Source organism: Hemitrygon akajei, chromosome 31 (assembly GCF_048418815.1).
Source record: "Hemitrygon akajei chromosome 31, sHemAka1.3, whole genome shotgun sequence".
In the NCBI taxonomy this organism is placed as follows: Eukaryota; Metazoa; Chordata; class Chondrichthyes; order Myliobatiformes; family Dasyatidae; genus Hemitrygon; species Hemitrygon akajei.
Window position 1 is genome coordinate 30,211,832 of NC_133154.1, and position 13,472 is coordinate 30,225,303.

Consider the following 13,472-nt stretch of genomic DNA (forward strand, 5'->3'; position numbering starts at 1 on the left):
TGGGAAAGGGGAGCCAATATTTGTCCTTACCTGCATAAGCAACTCTAGTGAGATCACTATAGTTCAAATAGTTACGTTCTCAAGTGCATGTAACTGGATTTTGGATTTTAAACCGGAAAAGGGCAGGAACTGTGGGGTGGATCAGAGAGGGACAAATATTACATTTATTGACAGGAATTAACACAAGGCATTATAACCTTTGATTGTAATTCTTATATTGGTAATTATATCCTTCATGTTTATTATATACTGATTGCTATTATATTAAATTCAGACCAGTGGCTTCATTGAAGGCACAATAATCAGGGAATCAAACAGGCAACGTAGCAGAGTTGACTGGTTGGAATATCTCCTGAATGGGTTTGTATGGTGAGAGGAATAATCAGTATGCTGAGTCTCTGAGTAGGAACCAAAGCTTTTTTGGCCTGCTGTTAATTCTCATGCCATTGCCTCTACATCCAGCACCCACAGGTGCTACAGAGCAAATGGAACAACAATAAATACTTCATCATGTGTGGCATTTTCTTGTACAATACTCAGGTCTGCATCATTATTGTATCATTGCCTTGAGCATCCACACCTGTGTTATCATTAGAATAAGTTGGAATACACTAAACTAGACAGAACATGTAATCACACATCAATTAGCTAAATATAGAGTACTAACAATGGAATGACCAGAAGCTGTAGGTATGGACTCAAAGAGGCATCATTTTCAATGAGGCTGAATCACTGACTCAGAACTGGAGAAGGTAATTTATGTTCAGATTCTTCTGGAAGTGAGTTAGAACGTAGGTCACTACAATGTTTACTGATGTTGGAGAGACATCAGTCACCTTCCCACTCTTCTTCCTGGCCACCACTAATGTAGGCGCACAAGGGCTTCTGGACACAGAGATGATCCCAGCTTCCTTCAACTTCAACAGATGCTGCTGAATGTCCTCCACCTCTGCAGGCACCAGTTGCCACAACCCTTCTCTGAACGGGGTGTCCTCTGTCACCTGGATGGTGTGGCAAGTGCTCTTGAAACAACCCATATCAAACTTGTCAGTAGAAAAGACATCTTCCAGCTTCGTCGTCTTCTCTATCAACCTCTTCTTCCAACCTCTAGGTACTGGGTAGTCCCCAAATTTAAATGACTCAACAGTCAACTTTCCCTTTTTCGGAGAGAATTTCTCCCCAGCTTGTCTCAAAGGGACAGTGGACATTACCATCACCGGAAACAGGTATGCCATTGGCATCCCCCTCCTGTTCTGAAGTGTTCTGACACTCACTGTCATCCTGTTCACCTGTACAGCCGAGGGTTTCTGCAGTTCAGGACTCACCAGTACCCAGCAGGTGAGCCTAACTCCTTTTTAGTCCTCTGGAGAATCCACCATCATCAAGTATTCAGGGAAGTTCGGGGTTTCACTTCACTCTAGCTACTTTCTAAGGCTGTAACATGACTGGTTTGGATTGGGTGTACCATATAGTCCCTCTTTTATGTGCATCATCCAGCCCAGTGTGGCCCTGCACTTCCTCAAAAGCAGTTTGGAACACAGGGTGAATTGACAATGATTTCAGAAAGCTCTCTCCAACTTTCTACTACAATGAGTATTCGTCCCCTCAAGAAATGAAGCTTCATCCTTCTCGACCACGTCCAGACAAACCAACACTAATATATCAAGGACTTCAGCTATATCCACATCTGCCTCTGAAAACTCCAGCTTCAATGACAAGTAAGCATGAAACGGATAGTCATCCGTACTAAGACCCCAAATCACCCCTTGTAATAATAGTCAGAGAGGCACAGAGAGAATCAGTGATTTCCAACAACTATCTTCAGAGTTTGAACTAACAAGCACGTGAATTCATACACAAAGTACCGGTGTGCACAACCACTCAGTTCCCCTGACTCTCTTGAAAAGTGAAAGAATAGAAAAGGTAATATAAAGGAGTCTACGCTGACCAGGAGTTCCTTGTAGTTCTAATCAGTCTCCAAATGTTCCATGTAGGGTCTCTTACTCTTGTTCTCTGATGGTTAATCTTCAAATTTATCTCTATTTTGCCTTTACAAGCCTTTGCTTGTATATTCATTCCTTATCAGATGTTACATTTCAGTGTCATTGGCTATGGAACACCTGACTGACCTAAAACAGCATCCATTTCAAAGATTCAAGATTCAAATATTCAAAGAATATTGATTATCAAAGAATGTATAGATTATAGACCTTAAGATTTTATTGCTTACATACAGCCACAAAGCAAGAAACCCGAAGAACACAATTTTTAAAAAACCATAACCACTGTGCTGAGACACAGTAAATAAAATTCACACACACATCATGTGAACAACTGGAGCAAATGACAGAATTCCAAACAAGATTGAGTCCTTGGATCTGCTCCCTGGAGCAGAAGGAGTAGGTCCAAGCCTCGATCTCAGTTCATCATATCAGCAATGCTGAAAGACTCTCAGGGACAAGCAGTTAACAACCTTGGTGCCGCAGAGAAAGGAATGAATACTGTGAGAGTCTGAGCAAAACCATCCCGACCTTCACTTCTGGTTCTGACACTTGGACTTCCCTGTCTATCTGGTCCAGTGTTTAAATTGTCCAAGCAACAGGTAGTACCTTACTTTAGGACTCAGATCGCAGTGCAGGGTCAAAATTAGGCTGCACAGCTCAAAGCCATTCTCAATCTCACTAAATCAGCTTGGCACTTGGATCAATCCAAACTCACACTTTGGTTTAGGTGGACGGGCATCGAAACTGTTGTACATCCACCCCTCTCCAAATCGCTCACTCCAACTCCAACAGTGAACCAACTCCATCTGCGACTTTGCCTTGAACAAGTTGCATCTCGGCTTTGAAATGCACCTACACGGCCCACCCTTTGAATCAGCATCACCTCTGTTTGCTTTTTCATTGATTGCGGTGATGGGTTACAACAATATAATTCAGGAAAAAGTGTTATCAGTAATGTCTTCAGTTGAATATCTATTTATTGCCCTTCTTCCACAAGTGACGACTTGTAATTTATGGCCATTTGTTCGAAATCAGTTACCGAACCAGAAACCAGCTCGTATCATTCAGGGCAGACACAGACCCCAACATTCACAAACTTGCATGTTATACCTAACCAATGAACAGCTCACAAATAACTTTATAGTTAGAAATGATCACCAGTCCAGCAGATTACCTGGAGCAGGATTTCTCAACCGGGGATCCACAGAACCCTAGATTTCCCTGAGATCACTAGGGATTCCATGAGATAACATGTTTAAAGTATTTTTTTTTTAAACTTTTGAGCAATGGGCAATGCCAGCATTTACTGTCTCTTTTATTAAAATCTATTGTGGCTTCCCTTCAAAGGAACACTTGCTGCTCCACTTCACCTTTTGAACCTGCTCTTGACAGAGGTTGCCATGTAGGGATGGAAAATGGACACTAGCAGTTGCAGATCAGTAACAAGGGTAAACTCTCTCCTGTATATGTACTGATTGAAACACCCCAAACCAGACCCAAGGCTCCCCGGTCAATTTGTGCATAATTTTTTTGGCAGTGGTAACGGAATATCAGTCAAAGGCCATGGGCTGGTCACATCCATCACTCGTAATATGTGACATGACTGCACCTAGACCATAAGGTGAGGCATCACAGGCAAGCTTCTCTGGACGATGTGGATCATAATGTGTCAGTACAGTGTCTGACGTCACCATCTCCTTTACCTTTTTGAGTGCCATCTCACATTGCTTTGTTCATTGCCGTTTCTTCCCAATCTGCAGTAATGAGCTCAGGGGGTGAAGCACAATAGACAAGCTCAGCTGGAATCTGTTATGAAAGTTAAAAAAAAACCTTCAAGGACCACAACTGTTACACATCCTTTGGCCTTGGGGCATCCACCACAGCTTGAACTTTCTCAGCACACTTATGTAATCCTTGTGCGTAAATCACGTGACCACAGTAAATAATGCCTGGTTTAAAGAATTCACACGTCTTGTCATGCTCTGAGCCAATAGAGTATTGAAAGATGAAATACATAGCAAAATTAACTGTAATTTTGCCCTATCATCTGCCTGTCCTTCCTGACAGTCTCAATACACACCTCTCCTGCTTATACCAACATCTCTATCCTCAGCCCTACCACACAGGCTCTCAATCTTTGGCCAAATTAGTTCAAACCCACCCAACACGCAAGCATATCAAGAATTATTGGTTCCCCCTTGGGTTCAGGTGTAACCCGTTCTTTTCTGCACATCATACTTCCCCAGAAGAGATTCTAATGATCCAGAAATTCCAAACGCTGCCCTCTGCACCAAGTTCTTAGCCACTCACACAATGGCCACTTCGTTCAACTCTGGCTTATTTTTATTTGACCTCACAAAGGAATTGTGATGGCACCTGCAAAGAAAATGAAACAAGTCACTTAAATGATAGAGGAAGGGTTGTGGAGTGAGGATGAGCCTCTAGAATGGAGACGAGCAGAAGCAATAAGGTGGTAATCTTGGGATTATTATCCAAAGCACCTGAGTCAGTAAAATCTGGAAGTTGATTGAGAGCTTCAATTGGGCTGGGTGAAACAACAGATTCCCGGGAGTGGGTACAGGCTGTGATCTAATTCAGGGGTTTGGGAGATTATATACAGAATAACAGATGATTTCTTGGAGAGGGCTACAGGCTGGGATCTAATCCAGAGGGTTGGGGGTTCATAAATAGAACAGCAGATCCCTGGGATTGGGTTACCAGTTGAATTCTAATCCAGAGGGTTGGGGTTTTATATATAGAATAACAGATTTCCAAGATGGGTTACAAACTGGGATCTAATCCAAGCGTTTGGAATGCTATGTGCCTCCATTGGTCAGGGTTAACCATGTATATTGTCTCCCTGCTGTCTAGATAAACAAGCCTGGGCAGTATAATACAGACAGCAAGTTATTGCCCATGTAGCAAGCTCCCACTCTCCATGCATCGGATGACCCCAAAGCAACAACAGAGACCAACTGATATAGTTTGGCTTCAGCAGCAATGCAGGAGTTGCCAGTCAGCTTTGAGCTCAACATAGGACTGCCTCAAGGACTCCAGTCGTGGATTTTTCCCTTGTGATTTACTCCCAAAGCCTTCCCAGTGGGTACAGCCACAAGGCAGCGGCAGTTTGTAATCAGAGTTTCCTTCCCCTAGATGAGCTGCCAATCATGGCTGACAAGCGCCATCTGCTTGAAAAGACATGATTTTAAGGTGCAAATAACCCACATTTCTCCTTCTTCTGTCAGTAGAAATGATTCCTATTAGCTTAGTAGCTAAGACACACATGAAAGCCAGGAGCTGTATTTAATTGTCAGAGGTTATTTGTGGTGCACAATATTTGAAGCATTTAATAGGTAGTGGGAGCTTATCCACACTACCATCCCTAGCTAAAACAACCTTGGGGTATATTTATAGTATATCTATAATATAACATTACTCACTGGGATCTAATCCAGGGGCTTGGGGAGTTTATATTAGAAATACAGATCCCCAGGTGTGGGTTACAGTCTGCAATATACAGTAATCCAGGAACGTGAACCAGGAACTCTGGTCTCCAGAACCAGCTTGCAGAGAGCAGGAAAGGTATGTTTGACTCCCTTTAACCTTTCACCTTCAAGCATGCAGATCATGAAGAACAGAGCAGAGGGTATTATTTCTGCTGGACTATACAATGGTGAGAGAAATGACAAAAACATTTAATTGCTGAGAGGTTTTGACAGTTTAATTAATGGACAGAGAAAGTAATCATGACAGTTCAAAGTAAAATTTATGATCAGAGTACATACATGTCACCACATAAAACCCTGAGATCTTTTTTCCATATGGGCTATTCACAAATTTACAGAACAGTAACTGTAAACTGTAAACATCAGGAGCCATTAACTGTAAACATACTGTTCACAAGAAGATATAAATAAATAACAAAAAAAAACAAGCATGAAATAGCAATATAAGAGTCCTTAATTCAGTGTACCTTTCCCCTTTTGTTCAAGAGCCTGACTGTTCAGAGGTAGTACTGTTCTTGAACCTGGTGGTGTGAGTCCTGAGGCAGCTGTACCTTCTACCTGGTGACAGCAGCAAGAAAAGAGCATGGCCTGGGTGGTGAGGATCTTTGATGATTAATGCCATTTTTCTACAGCAATGTTTAATGAAGATGTGCTCAATGGTGAGGAGGGTTTTACCCGTGATGTACTGGGCCGAATCAATTATCTTTTGTAGGATTTTCTGCTCATACCAGGCTGTAATGCAGCCAGACAGCTCACTTTCCACTATACACCCATACAAGTTTGCAGAGGTTTTCAGTGACATACCCAAACTCCGCAGACCCTTGAGGAAGTAGAGGCGCTGTTGTGTTTTCTTTGCAATAATATTTACATGATGGGTCCATGATAGGTTCTCTCAGAAAGTGACACCAAGTAACTTAAAGTTACTGACTCTCTCCAGCTCTGATCCTCCGTTCAATGGCTCATAGACCTCTGGTTTCCCTCTCCAGAAGTCTACAATCAGTTCCGTGGTCTTACTGACATTGAGTGAGAGTTTGTTGTTATTACACCACTCAGCCAAGTTTTCGTTCTCCTACCTGTATCATCACCTCCTTGGATAGAGTCCACAACAGTGGTGTCATCAGCAAGCTTGTCCATGGTGTTGGAGCTGTCATAGGTGTAAAGCGAGTAGAACAGAGGAATAAGCACACATTCACTTCAACTGAGAGATGACTTTCCACAGATCACACTTGCACCTCTTGTAGCATTCTTGATCTCAGACTTGAAAGCCTCTGGCCAGTAGGTTGGCACCAGATCCACTGGTGCAACACATTACGTGCTGGTGATAATTGTGCAGGGTTTTCTTCAAACAGGTCTGGTTGAAATCGCCGACTATAGTTTGAAATGCGTCAGGCTCGGGCGCTTCTTGTTTACAGACTGCACTGAGCAGTTCCACGAGTGCCTGCTTACAGTCAGCCACTGGTGGGATGTAAACTGCGGTCAGGATCACGGATGAGATCTCCCGAGGCAAATAGAATGGTCTACATTTAATCGTTAGTTGTTTTAAGTCGGGGAACAAGAACCAAAGATAACCCCAAAGTCCGTGCACCAACTAGAATTGACTATAAAGCATTCCCGCCATCTGTTTCCTTACCAAAACTCAAGGTTGGATCCATTCTGAAAATGGTAAAACCCTCTGGTCTGTTGCTGCATCCGGCGTGTTTGCCGTTAACCAACTCTCAATGCAAGAAACAACTGAGATCTGCCTCTGACACAGCAGTCTTGCCCTGAGATCCTCAATCTTATTTTCAAGAGACAATATATTCGTCAACAAAATGCTCGGAAGAGGAGGCCTCAACCCCTCCGCTTCAGTCCGCTTCGAATCCCGCCTCTCTTGCCGCCTTTTCGGCCATGGCCCTTAAAAGCGCTGCACTTAACAGTTCCGCATTTAACCGTCGAACATGAAATCTGAGTATCATTCATATAGTTTCGTAGTCCGTTGTGAAGAGGAAATTTACATGCTGCAGGTTACAGCGAAAGTAGTTTAAATGGAGTATATCTAAAAGGAAAATTGGTGTAATTTTCTGCAGTCCGCAGAGTCGCCGTTGTACTCTGGCGCCATTTTAAGGAATGAAGTTTTTCAAACCACAATGATTTCTTCTGTTTTGAGAGGATGGTGTCCATGGTAGGAGGAAGATCCAGAACTGTGGGTATCATCTTGGAATAGGGGTCAGCTAATTTAAGAGGGAGACAAGTAAGAATTTCTCCTTGTGGATCTTAGGCATTCTCATTATTAAAAGGGACAATGAGATATACTGTATAGTTCGTGAGCCAGCAGGGTTGGTCGGTACCATCTGAGGGGAATAATGCTCATACTAATTATTGGCAAGGTACATATCTGTAGAGTTAGAAAATATGTGATAGCATTGTACCAGTGGTTACTTTATGTGTGTCATTTTGTATATTATAACACTACCCTAAAATAAGCATTTCTGAAAAGTGGCCAATATCAAAGACAGCATATATATTCAACCTAGTGGTATTTTGTCATCAGTGATCCCTCAGCATTGAAATTTGTCTCAATGATAGCTGAGTTCAAGCACTTTTCATCAAATGTTGTTAAAAAATTCTACTTTGAAAACTATGTCATTGGTGGCATTCGCAGTACAGTGCCCAATTTCAGCAGAGTGAATGATTTCATTTTTATAAAAAATATTTGTGTGTTGTTTATTTTGGAAAAGTCAATAGAAACTCTAGGACACACATAATCACATGGATTGGTAGAGAATGTATTCAGGAATTCAAATAAGTAATCACTTTTTGTATATATTCCATATTAACATCAGTACAGCAGACAATGTTACCCCATCCCTCAAAAGGTAAAAAAAACACCTCATTTGGAGAGATTTCTGGAGTCTTATCAATGTGATAATATTTTCCATAGTGTTGTATTAAATCAAAACAATCTTAAGCTTTTGTCATAGCATTTACAATTAAAGTACAATAATTCACTCAGTGGGATAGACATACCTAGATGCAAATGTTCCCTAAGCAACCTCTACAGTTCCACTGTGCATTTTTTTTTTAGAACACTTGCTCCAAAGTTACTGCCCATTGCCACTTGACCTGTTCTTCTCAGTTAAATACATGGCTCTTGGCCTGAAACATCAACTGTTTATACATTTCCATATTTGCTGCCTGACCTGCTGAGCTCCTCCAGCATTATATGTGTGCTGCTATAGATATCCATCATCTGCAGAATCTTTTGTGTTTACATAAGGTAATGAGTTTTACCAGAGAAAAAAGCATGTATTGCTGCATTCCTCAAAAATGTTATATGGTAACCTGTTGTGAGCAACTTTCTTTTATGCATTCCATAGTCTGTTTACTATCCAAGGATTTATTTAATAGTGGCACTGTAGCCTGTGAAGGTACTGTACGTCCAGCTGTATAACAAAATGTGAACTGAATCTGAAGTAGTGTTTCTTGGGAAAAGAAAGCATACATTTCCAATGTCCACAAAATCACTGAATGGTATTGTACTTTGTTGAAACAGTTTTATTTAATGCATTTCATGCTGGAGCACTTAGACATCAGTTATTTGAACATATAACTTAATTCTTAGAAAATATATGAAGTTGTATGAGAACTGAAAGATTGCAAATATTACCATATAATAACCATATAACCATATAACAATCACAGCACGGAAACAGGCCATTCCGGCCCTCCTAGTCCGTGCCGAACTCTTAATCGCACCTAGTCCCACCTACCCGCACTCAGCCCATAACCCTCCACTCCTTTCCTGTCCATATACCTATCCAATTTTACCTTAAATGACACAACTGAACTGGCCTCTACTACTTCTACAGGAAGCTCATTCCACACAGCTATCATTCTCTGAGTAAAGAAATACCCCCTCGTGTTTCCCTTAAACTTTTGCTCCCTAACTCTCAAATCATGTCCTCTCGTTTGAATCTCCCCTACTCTCAATGGAAACAACTTATTAACGTCAACTCTATCTATCCCTCTCAAAATTTTAAGTACCTCGATCAAATCCCCCCTCAACCTTCTACGCTCCAATGAATAGAAACCTAACTTGTTCAACCTTTCTCTGTAACTTAAGTGCTGAAACCCAGGTAACACCCTAGTAAATCGTCTCTGCACTCTCTCTAATTTATTGATATCTTTCCTATAATTCGGTGACCAGAATTACTCCACTCTTGAAGAAAAAAGAGGAAGGCAAAAGAAAGGAAATTATAGGCCAGTTAACCTAACCTCAGTTGTTGTGAAAAGCTATTATTAAGGATGAGGTTTCAGGGCACTTGGAGACTAATGATGAAGCAAGTCAAATTCAGGACAGTTTCTGTTAAGGGAAATCTTGCCTGCAATCAGAGTTCTTTGAGGAACTAACAAGCAGGTGGGTGAAGGAGAGGCAGTGGATGTCATTTACTTGGATTTGCACAAGGCATTTGATAAAGCATGACGCTGCTTAAAAAAATGAAATCCTAAGGTGTTACAGGAAAGATACTAGCATGGGTAGAGGAATGGCTGACAGGCAGGAGGCAGTGAGTGGGAATAAAAGGGGCCTTTTCTGGTTGGCTGCCGGTGATTAATGGTATTCCTCAGGGGTCAGTATTGTAACTACAACTGTTCACATTTTTGTAAATGATTTGGGTAATGGAATTGATGGTGTTGTGGAAAAGTTTGTGAATGATACAAAAATAGATGGAGGGGTAGATAGTGTTGAGAAAGCAATGCAATTGCAGCAGGACTTAGCCAAATTGGAAGAATGAGAAAAAAGTAATTTATGGAATACAGTGTTGGGAATTGTATGATTTTGCATTTTGGTAAAAGGAACAATAGTGCGGACTATTATCTAAATGCGGAGAATGTGTAAATGTTCAGAGAGACTTTGGAGTCTTCATGCAAGTCTCCCAGATAGCTAATTTACAGGATGAGGTTGTGGCAAAGAAGGCAAATGCAATGTTGACATTTATTTCAAGGGGGATAGAATATAAAAGCAAGGATATAATGCTGAGCCATTATATGACACTAGTCAGGCTGCACTTAGAGTATTGTCAACAGTTTTGGGCCCCGTATCTCAGAAAGGATACGTTGTCATTGGAGAGAGTCCAGAGGAAGTTCAGAAGGATGATTCTGGGAATAAAAGGGTTAATGCATGAGGAGTGTTTGGCAGCTTTGGCCCTGTACTCAATGGAATTTAGATGAATGCATGGGGATCTCATTGAAGCCTACCGAATGTTGGAAGGACTAGCTAGGATGGATGTGCAGAGGATGTTTTCTATGGTGGGGGTATCCAGAACTAGAGGGCACAGCTTCAAAATTGAGGGGGAGCCTTTTAGAACAAAGGTAAGGAGGAATGATTTAGCTAGAGAGTAGAGACTCTGTGGAATGCTCTGCCACAGACTGCAGTCTGTGGGTAAAGGCAAAAGTTGATCATTTCTTGATTAGTCAGGATATGGTGAGAAGGCAGGTGTATGGGTGTGGGATCTGGGATCAGCCATGATGGAACAGTGGAGCAGACTTGATGGGCTATATAGCCTAATTGTGCTCTTTATGGTTTTATGGTATTACAAAATTTCACATCTAGCGTTCCCAGAGCAAAACACATATATTGCCACTTTCCTCAAAGATGCTATGTGATAACTTGTTATGAACAATTTTATGTTTCTCATGGTTTTAATTAATCCAACACCACTGATTTGATAGTGGCACTTCAGTCTGAGAAGGTATATGCAGTTGCATAAGAAAAAGTGCGCAGAATCTAATGTATTGTTTTCTGAGCAAATAAGCATATATCTACAATGTCCTCAAAACAATAAGTGGTAAATTGATTTAATTAGCTTAATTTATTTATCACTGGTTGTAGAGTGTTTTGGAATCAGTTATTTGAATGTACATGTTAAATCTTTGCAGTTCTATAACAAAATTGCACATTCTGTAAATGAAATTAGTGTATTCTACCAGATGAAAGCACACATTTCCTCTTTCTTCAAAAGTGCTATGTGATAACTTCTTATAAATAACTTTCATTTGTGTATTCTATGGTCCTGATTACTATACGATATATTTGATAGTGACATTTATACCTGATGTGTTTTATCCAGTTGTAAAACAAAAATTGCATCAAATATAATCTAGAAGTAAAATGCATAAATTTCCAATTTCCTCAAAAACACAAGGAGGTATCTTGGTGTAAACAGCAAACATGAGGAAATCTGCAGATGCTGGAAATTCAAGAAACACACATAGAATGCTGGTGGAACACAGCAGGCCAGGCAGCATCTGTAGGAAGAAATACAGTCAACGTTTCGGGCCGAGACCCTTCGTCGTGACTAACTGAAAGAAAATATAGTAAGAGATTTGAAAGTGGGAGGAGGAGAGCGAAATCTGAAATGATAGGAGAAGACAGGAGGGGGAGGGGTGAAGCTAAGAGCTGGAAAGGTGATTGGCAAAAGGGATACACAGCTGGAGAAGGGAAAGGATCATGGGACAGGAGGCCTAGGGAGAAAGAAACGGGGAGGGGAGCACCAGAGGGAAATGGAGAACAGGCAAGGAGTGATTGTGAGAGGGGCAGAGAGTGAAAAAAGGGGATGGGGGATAAATAAATAAATAAGGCATGGGGTAAGAAGGGGAGGAGGGGCACTAACGGAAATTAGAAAAATCAATGTTCGTGCCATCAGGTTGGAGTCTACCCAGACGGAATATAATGTGTTGTTCCTCCAACCTGAGTGTGGCTTCATCTTGACAGTAGAGGAGGTCATGGTTAGACATATCAGAATGGGAATGGGACATGGAATTAAAATGTGGGGCCACTGGGAGATCCTGCTTTCTCTGGCGGACAGAGCGTAAGTGTTCAGCGAAATGGTCTTCCAGTCTGCGTCGGGTCTCACCAATATATAAAAGGCCACAGCCTTCTATACAGTAAACAGTTTTATTTTCTTTATCAGGAGCCAGATGGTTATAGGGTAATAAATTTTCCTGAACCTAATGGTCTGGGATCAAAGGCATCATTGCCTCCTGCCCAATGGGAATAGTTAGGCTGGATGGGAGGGATCTTTGAAGGTGGATGCTGCATTCTTGTGTAAATTTAGATGTGCTAGTTAGGGCTGTGTGCACCACTTTCTATAGATCTTTTTTCCATTCCTGGACATTGCTGTTTCCATACCATATGGTGATGCAACTAATTAGAATACTCAGCTCTAGAGAAGTGTTTGTCAATATTTTTGGTGACATGTCAAATCTAAGCAAATTTCTTTGTGCATCTACACTGGTCCCAGGACAGATCCTCTGATATGTTAATGGCTGTAATGGGCTGGGTTGATCAGACCCAAACAACTTGAGTGTCCAGGAGGTTTAGCAATAAGCATATAAACACAACAATGGAACTTCAGCCTAACTTATAACAAGAGAACATATGCAAATGCTGGAAATCCAAGCAACACCCACAAAAAATGCTGGAGGACTCAACAAACCAGGCAGCATCTATGGAGAGTGAGAGCCTGTCTGAGATACCAAAGTGCTGGTTTGTGATCTGTAGTTGGCGGGACGCTGGATCAAGGACACTTTGGGCTCTTCAGCTGCTGCTCGTACGGTGAGGGTGTTGGGGGTTTGTCAGTGATTCTGCTGGCACAGGTGGTCATTGGGGTGGGTCAGGTTCGATACTTTTGTTGTGGCTTGTACAAACGGAGGGGGAGGGGAAGCTAATGGGTTGATGTTTCTATCATTCTATGTGTTTTCTTTGCTTCATTGACATCTGTGAAGAGGATGAACTTCTGGTAGTACACTGTGTACATTTTCTGATATTAAATGCACTTTGAAATTTTGAATTTTAATTGCATTAACAAACAGATGTACAGGTCTACCTAATAAAGTGGCAGAAGATCAAGGAGTGACCCAACCCCGCTCATCTTCTTACCATCAATGCCAAGATACTGGAAATTAATACTGAACTCTGTCACAC